The sequence below is a fragment of the Prunus mume genome, linkage group LG4 (assembly GCF_029339155.1).
Source record: "Prunus mume cultivar Tortuosa linkage group LG4, ASM2933915v1, whole genome shotgun sequence".
NCBI classification, from domain to species: Eukaryota; Viridiplantae; Streptophyta; class Magnoliopsida; order Rosales; family Rosaceae; genus Prunus; species Prunus mume.
The window spans coordinates 15,825,887-15,836,210 of NC_142701.1; the positions used below are offsets into that span (position 1 = coordinate 15,825,887).

Below are 10,324 nucleotides of genomic sequence, written 5' to 3' on the forward strand. Positions count from 1 at the left end.
AGTGTGTCTCGAATCACCACAATATGCGCAATCTAGTCCATGTGTCCGTTAGTCGAGAAGTCATAATCTGTGCAGCGGAAGATGCATAGGATACAAGTAGAGTAGGAATTCGGATCGGGATCTGAGCCTGAGTGAGTGAGTCGAAATTTGGATTGAGGTCTGAATCATAGACAAATTGGGGTTGTGGTCATCATCGGAGTTGGGGTCAAGGTCGTCTTCGGAGTCGGGTCGGGGTCGTCGTCGTCATAGTCGAGTCGGGGTTAGGGTCGTCAAAATAGGATCCGACGATTAGGATCGGGTTGAGTCATCAAAATAGGATCCTGATTCAGGATCAAATTCGGGGCCAAAGTCTGCATCTGTAGGAGCTGAGCCATTTGGGCACTCAACTCAGGTATGGTTGGTTGAGAAGGAGAGAATGAGTCGGTGGTGCTACCTCCATAAGGGTTGAAAAAATCATCAACCCCCATAGCGGTGGCGGGGGTTTGAAACTAGAGTCAGCAATTCCAAGATCGCCGCTCTGATACCATGCTAAAATATGAAAACTATGAGAGAATATTTGTTTGTGGGAATTTTCTATGTATTCTTCTCCTTGTAGGAGGTCATATTTATAATACAACAAAACCTGAATGGGCAAGTAAATAATAAATTCCTAAATCTATTTACAGTAGGAAATCAGGAATTAAAGTAAATCAATTACAAATAAAATAGGAATCCTTGGTGTGTAAGGAAAGTAAGTCAATATCCACAAGTCACACCAACAGATCACTATTTGATAGCACACCCTTACCCTTATTTTCCTGCTCATACACAAGCTGGATTCCAAACTCCTTTCTCGAGAAACCATACTCCATATCCACCAAAACACGTACTTCTTCACCGCCTTCCAATTCATTGTTGCCAAACAACCAATGGCTCAGCCATAGCATATCTTCATTCTCTTCTGGACAACCCATTGTGACTGCGGAATAGGTCCACTTAAGACCCTTAGTCTCATTACTGACTTTAACGAAGTGTTGGATTTGAAGCCCAAGACCCCTATCTCGATGACGAGCATACACAACACATGCATTTAAGCCTCGAATCTTCCGGTTAAGATGTGAAGGTATGATAATAGACAACACAGAGTTGCCCATGCTCCTGTAGCTGAACCAATCTGGAATCTTGCTTCCATGAAGGAAAATGCTAAATATGCCACACTCATAGAGCCCCTGTATCATGGAGATCATATGGTTCAACAATTACAGGCTACAGAAATCATACTCATCATTATAATTATAAGAGAGAGAGAGAGAGAGAGAGAGAGAGAGAGAGAACCTGAAGGGGACCCTTCCTGGTTGTATTTGTCGAGTAGTTAATCATTTCCACCTCAGCACTTTCAATGGACTCCAAATTGAACAGCCCCATCTCTTGGATCATTTCTATGTCAATGCTTCTCAACGGATTTATATTGAACGAGCTCTTAACTTCGACTAACATCATACATTGGTAAAACATTAATTCCAATGATCTGAACTTGTTTGGAACATTTGTTACTCTTTTCAACGACGTACAAAAACTTGCCTGCAAGCTCTTTAAATTTGGTGGGAGCTCGCGTTTGCAGTTCTTTGCGTTCTCTAACAGAAGAGTCGGAGCATAATAAGACCGTTCATGTTTTCTGGTAGGTTCAGAAATGGATTTCCGCTTAGATTCAAATCTGCAACGAGGATAGGATACAAAGATCGGTGGGAACTTCGACAGATTGCGAGCGGACTTAAGCGTCCTAAGAAATGTGGTAAATTTCCCAATGAGAAATGGCTTTAGGAACTTTTCTTGGTAACACCCCGACTACCACGACCAGATTGATTGCCATGAAGTAGTCGATAGCGACCAGTTTCTTCATATCGATGAGCGGTGGAGGTGGCGTTGTGTAGGCATGAAGGACCAGCTTTGAGCAACCAGTAAAGAATAAATTCCAAGAGATCTTAACATGCTAATACTGCTGAGAGTTAAGCGCATACTAGTTTTGAATCAAGCTGCAGATGTTAATCCTGCAGATTGACAATGAATAAGATGATGAAATCGAAGGAATCAAGAAATTTCCTTTTATAGTAATAGCTGTTATAGGATATGTCCAACAGCTAGTTTATTTTAGGAAATTTTACAGCTGTCATTCTTAGCTGTCTTAGTATTTTCTGCTGTAACAATTTCTAGCCTAGGTGTAAGAATCATAGCCTCCAATGACCTTGAATGGCTGGAGATGAGTCCTTGTGTCCTAGTTTTTAGGATCTGCTTGGCAGCTTGTGTCATGCATATAGTGTGATTTTGGCTCTGATGCAATATACAGTAAATAGACTGAATCATTCTCATTCTCTGAGTTTTTCTCTCCTTTGCATACGTTGCTTACAAAAGGTTTTATTGTTCTGTAAATCAGTCTCTAAAACCAGCAAGCTAAATACCAAATTCTAAACATGGTATCGAGCTCTTGGTCCGATTTGAGAGAAGCGTGAGCTGTGAGAAAGGGGTTTTCAAATCTCTATAAGGGATAAAGGTTGCTCTTTTATTGTGTGGTTCACGAGACTCACATCAAAATGGTGGGATCAGTTCTGCAGGTGGAGATTTACGAACTCCACAGTTCAATGGTTCAAACTATGATTTTTGGTCAGTAAAAATGGAGACTATCCTCATAGCATATGATTTATGGGATGCAGTGGAGATTGGAATACAACCACAGCCGATTATTGAGCAGGAAGCGGAGGCTCTGAAGGCACTTTGGAGATGAAGAGAGTGAGGCTGAGGAAATTCAAGTGGAAGCACCTACTATCTCCAGAGAAGATAAGATCAAAAATGCCAAGGCTTTGAGTCTTATTCAAGGAGCACTGACAGATGAACTCTTTCCTCGCATCAGAAATGAGAAGACTGCAAAAGGTGCTTGGGAAATTCTAAGAAGAGAGTTCAGAGGAGATAAAAAGGTAAGAGCTGTGAAATTACAAGCTATTAGAGCTGACTTTGAATATTTGAGAATGAATGATGTTGAATCTCTGGATGACTACTTGGCTCGTTTTTTTGAAATTGTAAACAACCTGAAATCTCTAGGAGAAGATGTAACAGAGAAAAGGATTGTCCAAAAATTGTTGATGAGTCTAAGTAGGAGGTACAAGTCCATAGTGTCAATCATTGAAGAAACCAGAGATCTTGACACTATTAGAGTTGAAGAAATTCTTGCATCTGTCAAGGTTTATGATAAGAGAGAGGATTTGCATGATGAAAGGGACAAATTGGCAGGAACTGAGAAAGCTTTTAGCAGTCTCAGAGTTGGAAATGATCAAGCTTCTGGAGCTAACAAAAGTTCTCAGGGAAAGCAAAATCAAAAATGGCAAGGACAGAACAAAAAGGGCTCAAATTGGTCTCAAGGTGGAAACTTTAACAACAATAATGGCTCAAATTGGAATAATGGCTCTGGAGGGAATTGGAACAGCAGCTTCAATTCACAAAACAAGCAAGGGAGTAGTAGTCAAGGTGGTGTGAAACCACAGTGCCAAGTGTGTCAGAAATACCATTTTGGTATATGCAGATATAAGGGAAAACCCAAGTGTGGAAAGTGCAGTCGATTTGGTCATTTAACTAAGGACTGTGAAAGTGGTAAACAAGTTGCAAACTGTGCAAAAGAGGAAGAAGTAACCACAGGAACAATGTTCTATGCTTGTCATGCAAGCTCAATTGCATCAAGCAAGTCTGTGTGGTTTGTCGACAGTGCTTGCAGCAATCACATGACCTCTCAAGAGTCCTTGTTGATCAATCTTGATAGGTCAGTGACCTGCAAAGTGAAAATGGGCACTGGTGACCTTGTTCAAGTCACAGGAAAAGGGACACTAGTAGTTGAGACAAGAAAAGGGAGAAGATATATAAATGAGGTGCTGTTAGTCCCTGGTCTGGATGAGAATTTGTTGAGTGTAGGACAAATGATGGAGCATGGGTACTACATTCTATTTGGAGGAAACTATGCATTAATATGTGATGATAGCAGTCTTGACAATGTTGTTGCCAAAGTAGCAATGGCTGGAAATAGATGCTTTCCATTGTCTATGGAATCTATCTGCTCAATGGGAATGAAAGCAGCAGTACAAGTAGATCCATGGGTTTGGCATAGGAGATTGGGGCATTTGAACTTTGCAAGCATGAAAAAAATGCAGCAAACACAAATGGTGCTAGGCTTACCTGATTTCTCAGAAAAAGAAGGAGTATGTGAAGGCTGTGTGTATGGTAAAAGCCACAGAGAACCATTTGAAAATGAGAAGTCTTGGAGAGCTAAGCATCCACTTGAGTTGATACACACGGATGTATGTGGTCCAATGCAAAATGAGTCCATTGGAGGAAATAGATACTTCATCACATTCATTGATGACTATTCAAGAATGTGTTGGGTATATTTTCTCAGAAACAAGTCAAGTGTGATAAGTGTGTTCAAAAAGTTCAAAGCATTTGTTGAGCTACAAAGTGGATTCAACTTAAAGAAACTAAGAAGTGACAGAGGTGGAGAGTACACTTCACATGAATTCCTTGAGTTTTGCAGTGATCTTGGCATGGAGAGGCAACTGACTATTGCCTACTCACCTCAGCAAAATGGGGTTGCTGAGAGAAGAAAGCAGAACCATCTGTGAAATGGCAAGATCAATGATGTGAGAAGAAAATTCCTATAAAGTTACAGGCTGAAGCAGTTTGTACTGCTAGTGTATCTGCAAAGCAGTGCTATACCACTTGATTCAGCACAAAACTCCATTTGAAGCTTTACGGGAAGAAAACCAGTGTAAAACACCTGAGAGTGTTTGGAAGTATTTATTACAGTCACATTCCATCAAACCTTAGACAGAAGTTCGATGACAAAGCAAGCAAAGGAATTTTTATGGGTTATGGCAGCTGTGAGAAGGGTTACATGGTCTATAATCTTCAAAATGAGAAGATTATACTCTCTAGAAGTGTTGTTTTTATGAGAACAAATCCTGGAATTGGGAAAGCAAGCAAGATGAAACTGTTTCTGTGCCTTTCATCTTTGAAAATGGAAATTCTGAGATAGCTGAAACAGAAGAAGCCTCTCATGAAATTCATAGCATTGATTCTCCAAATCTGAATCAATTAATCTCAGATGATGAACATGTCTCTGGAAGAAATGGCAGTGGCACTAGTCAAGGGTCAACTCCAAGCAATACACCAGTGAAGCTGAGAAGTTTGGAGGACATTTATGCAAGATGTCACATGACCATCATTGAACCTGAAACTTACTATGAAGCTGTTGAAGACAAAGCATGGAAGGAAGCAATGGATCTGAGATAGAAACTATTGAAAAGAATGGAACTTGGGAGCTAGTGGAAAGGCCTACAGATAAACCAGTCATAGGAGTCAAATGGGTGTTCAAAACCAAGCTGAATCTTGATGGGACAGTTCAAAAACACAAGGCTAGGCTTGTGGCTAAAGGGTATGCTCAAAAACCTGGTATTGATTATAATGAAACCTTTGCCCCGGTGGCAAGGTTAGATACAATCAGAACTTTGATTGCACTTGCAGCACAAAAGGGTTGGAAGTTGTTTCAATTAGATGTTAAGTCAGCCTTCTTGAATGGAGTACTTGAGGAGGAGGTTTATACTGAGCAACCAGAGGGGTTTGAAGTGAAAACAGCAAGTCATAAGGTCTATAAATTAAAGAAGGCCCTCTATGGTTTGAAGCAGGCTCCCGAGCTCAGTGCAGTGAAATTGACACCTATCTAACTATTGCAATTTTAAAAGAAGCACCAGTGAGGCCACCTTATATACCAGCGATGAAGAAGGAAAACTGATCATTGTCTCTATATATGTTGATGATATAGTTTATACTGGAAACAGTAATGCTTTGCTCAGTGAGTTTAAAGGGACATGATGCAAAAGTATGAAATGACTGATTTAGGACTCCTACATCATTTCTTGGGAATGGGAGTTCTACAAACTGAAAATGGAGTGTTTATTCATCAAAGCAAGTATGCAAAGTCCTTGCTTGTGAAATTTGGTCTCGAGGATTGTAAGTCAGTAACAATTCCTCTACCCACTGGTGAAAGATTAAAGAAAGTTGATGGAAGTGATTTGGCTGATGAAGGTTTGTTTAGAAAAATTGTTGGCAGCCTGTTGTATCTGATCTGCAACTAGGCCGATATAATGTTTGCAGCCAGTTTGTTATCAAGATTCATGCACAGCCCCACAAAGAAGCACATGGGAATTGCAAAAAGGGTTCTTAGATACATTCAAGGCACTCTCAGCTATGGCATTGAATTTACAAGGGATAATAATGCTGTTCTGGTTGGCTTTTGTGACTCTGATGAATTTGGGTGAAATCACTTACATTCTCTCGATTGGCTTTTGTGACTCGATTGTCAAGCGCGGTTTGAATACGTTTCAGCAAAGGTGAGCAACAAAGACAAGCTATCTGGCTAAGGTTTGTGTTGGATGATTTTGGTGAAATGCAACTGATGCAACACCATTGTTTTGTGACAACATGTCAGCAATATCAATGGTCAAAAATCCTGCTTTCCATCAGAAAACAAGGCACATAAACCGAAGGTATCATTTCATAAGGGAAGCTTTACAAGAAGGGGTGATTGATATAAAATTCTGCAGAAGTGAAGAACAGTTGGCAGATATTTTTACAAAAGCTCTGCCCAAAGATCGATTCAATTATTTGAGGTTGAAGCTTGGAGTTAAACCAGTAAGCAGCTTAGGAGAGGCTGTTGAGAGTTAAGCTACATACTAGTTTTGAATCAAGCTGCAGATGTTAATCCTGCAGATTGACAATGAATAGGATGATGAAATCGAAGGAACTGAAGAAATTTCCTTTTATAGTAATAGCTGTTATAGGATATGTCCAACAGCTAGTTTTCTTACTATTTTAGGATATTTTACAGCTGTCATTCTTAGCTGTCTTAGTATTTTCTGCTGTAACAATTTCTAGCCTAGGTGTAAGAATCATAGCCTCCAATGACCTTGAATGGCTGGAGATGAGTCCTTGTGTCCTAGTTTTTAGGATCTGTTTTTTGGCAGCTTGTGTCATGCATATAGTGTGATTTTGGCTCTGATGCAATATACAGAAAATAGACTGAATCATTCTCATTCTCTCTGAGTTTTTCTCTCCTTTGCATATGTTGCTTACAAAAGGTTTTATTGTTCTGTAAATCAGTCTCTAAAACCAGCAAGCTAAATACCAAATTCTAAACAAATACTTGTCGGAAGCTTAATGAGATTTTTGCAGTCCTTCAGATTCAAGAACACTAGTTTCTCTAGGTTTCCAATGGATTCACCAATCTCAACCAAATTTATGCAACCATTAAGATTTAATCTCTCAAGGTTAGACAGTCCTGACAAGTCTGGGGTTGTCATAAGGCTATGTGAATGACTGAGATTAAGGATTTTCAGTCTTGGAAGCAACTGTTCCAAAGAGCAGTAATTAGTTTCTAAGAATACGTAACAATCCACTCGAACTTCTGTGCCTGTGTGTGCGTTTCTTTTTTGTTGAGAGGGAAAGAGAGAGATTAGTATCATACCTTGGTTCCCTTCCAAACATGTTCCAGCCTGCTATTTTGCAACTCAAGAGCAACTAGATTTTCCAAATAAAAATTGGCTGGTATTGATTTTAAAGTGAATCCACGCCAAGATAACCATATTAAATGTTTTGGAAAATCTTCATAGCCTCCACTGATATTAACATTACTAAGCAGGAGAATTTCAAGATTGTGCATTCTTCTAAATGCCTCTGTTTTGAAGTCCACGTCATTTAATACAACAACTGAACTTGTTGAGGAAAAGTTAATTGATTGCCAGGAGAAGAAACCAAGCCGACGTCTCTTTTTGTTGCTATCATAATCTTCAATGTGGCATCTCTTTTTGTAATTTCCACTACATATTGTCTTTGAAGTCTCGTCTTCTATGAACATAGGAATGTGGAGCTTGAAAGCCTTAATAGTTTCTGTACCCTGCTAACAAATCAGAACAAATGGTTAAGTAAGTTGTACACATTTACAGTACAGACACACATATGAAGGCCATGCTTCTTACCGTTAATTTTCTCATAATATTAGATGAATCTTTAGACCACAATCTACTGCGTTTTCCAGGGTCCAGAGGTGATTCTTCTTGAACAATTCCCCTCCCCATGTCTCTAAGTACTTGATGCATGACCAACTTGTTTTCTCCATTAATTTTCAGAAGGCATCTATCAACTAGATTTTGAATTCCAATCCTTGTGTAAAAATCACAGTTGTCTAGTACTGTAATTGTAAAATCCTTCTCTTTTCCTATGAAGAAACAGGCAATATGAAGGAATAAATGTTTGTCATGATCATCTTCAAGAGAATCAAAGCTTATTCTAAGAAATTTTTGAATTTTTCCATGAGGAATCATGTCTAGCTTCTCTATTGCGCTTTGCCATACATCTACATTCTTTCCAGAGAGAGAAGATCCCAAAACTTGAAGAGCTAATGGAAGCCCTCCAGAGTGTTGTACTACAGGTCTTGAAAGCTCCATGTAACCTTCAACAGGATGGGCTTGTCCGAAGGCATGCCAACTGAAAAGCTCAAGTGATTCATACTCATTCAGTTCTTGAACCTTAAACATTACACTAACTTCATGAGCCTTTAGCAAATATTCCTGTCTAGTTGTTATGATAATTTTACTTCCTGGATGAAACCATTCTCGCATTCCAAGAACTGCACTGAATTGGTTCCAATGGTCAACATCATCAAGAACAATAAGAACTCTTTTGCAACATACAGCATGCTTGATCTTGATTACTCCTTCATCCATGTTATATACTTTCTTTGTTTTCCCCTTTTGGATATCAGAAAGAAGTTTTCTTTGCAAGCGAACCAAACCATTTGGTTGTTCTGAAGTTTCTCTAACATCTGCAAGAAAGCTGCAAGCTTGAAATCTATCTAAGTTTAGGTTATAAGCAGATTTGGAAATGGTAGTCTTGCCAATTCCACCCATCCCATTGATCACAGCTACACCAACATCATTTGATCCATCTTCCAACCATCTGTTTAGGCCTTGCACACGCTTATCTATTCCAACTGCATAGGGAGCAACATTTAATGCTCTGTGATCCAATTTATTTCCAATCTTTTCCACAATTTCTTTGATAAACCGTGACTCATACCTATAAAATTATGGATATCAAAATATATAAATCACAATTAGTAAGTGTGTATTTTGTGACAAATTCTTTAATTCTTTAAAAAATAATCTTTTGAAAAGGTCATCTCTAGCAAATAGTTTAGATAAGTGAAAAATTCACATAAAAAAGCTAGCACTTTGAATATAAAAAGGTGACAGAGTGATAATTTTTGGGAAATTACCGATTTTCTAAAACCATTCCTCCAAGATCGGCGACATCCCTAAGTGCACGTCTCCACTCCTCCACCTTGTACATCTCGTCCTTGAAGCGCTCTTCATGTCTGGCAAATGCTACGCAAAAGTTCCATTTGGTTCTGACATGGGAAGGATCCACAGCATAGAAAACTGGCAAAACCATGTGTCCTCGCTTTGCTACGTTCCATGATCTTTGCAAGTTCATCCAAGCACCATCTCGAGGAAGCGTAGTCCTTGGAGAAGATAATAATTGATACTCGTGACTCTTGTATCGCCTTCTGAAGCTCTGCTGCAATATTTGATCCTCTCTCAATCTCATCATCATCTCTAAAAGTGTGGATTCCTGCCAGCTCCAAAGCCCCGTAGAGGTGATCAGTAAAGCCCTTGCATGTATCTTCGCCCCTGAAACTCAAGAATGCATGATAGCTGCACCGGTAAGAGGAGGAACAAGCATCCTTGGAAGCAGCCATTACGAAAAACTCTCTACTTAAAATGAATGGATGAAGATCTTATACTTTTCAGTTTGTAATTGAAAGGCATGAAAAATCCAATATTATATGCCAATAGGAATGGAGGGGATAATAATGAAATTATACATATATAATGATAAAAGTCAATATCCATATTGTTTCAGCAACCATCAAATACGACTGCGACGGGAGACTTATTCAAGAAGAAGCTACCTTAAGTTATGTGGTAATATTCAACATGTGCACATGATTCACCATTCGGAGCTGTTAACTCACCGTTTTGAGCAACTCTAGAAAAACCATTGTTGGACGTGTCACAAATAATCAGAAATATTACTCGGTGCAGGACCCGCCCGAATTTCCGGAACCCGAGGCGAACCTGCAGGGAGACCCCGGCATCACCCCACGCGGGTTCACTCCTTAAATCTATGTCCTTTCGAGAGGATTAAGGGCACGAGACTTCCTCAGCAAACGAAATTTCGTTGAGTCTCTGTA

The 10,324-nt window shown here is 39.5% G+C and overlaps 1 pseudogene across 1 annotated transcript; it reads right to left on the minus strand.

Moving 5' to 3' along the window:
- Nucleotides 1–316: 316 nt before the first annotated feature.
- LOC103327471 (disease resistance protein RPV1-like) lies at nucleotides 317–9,833 on the minus strand (annotated as a pseudogene). The gene is made up of 7 exons (XR_016126116.1): nucleotides 9,347–9,833; nucleotides 8,049–9,147; nucleotides 7,538–7,966; nucleotides 7,217–7,421; nucleotides 2,436–2,487; nucleotides 1,315–1,996; nucleotides 317–1,208 (listed from the first exon to the last, which is right to left on the minus strand). The product of XR_016126116.1 is annotated as a disease resistance protein RPV1-like (transcript).
- Between the last annotated feature and the right edge of the window lie 491 nt (nucleotides 9,834–10,324).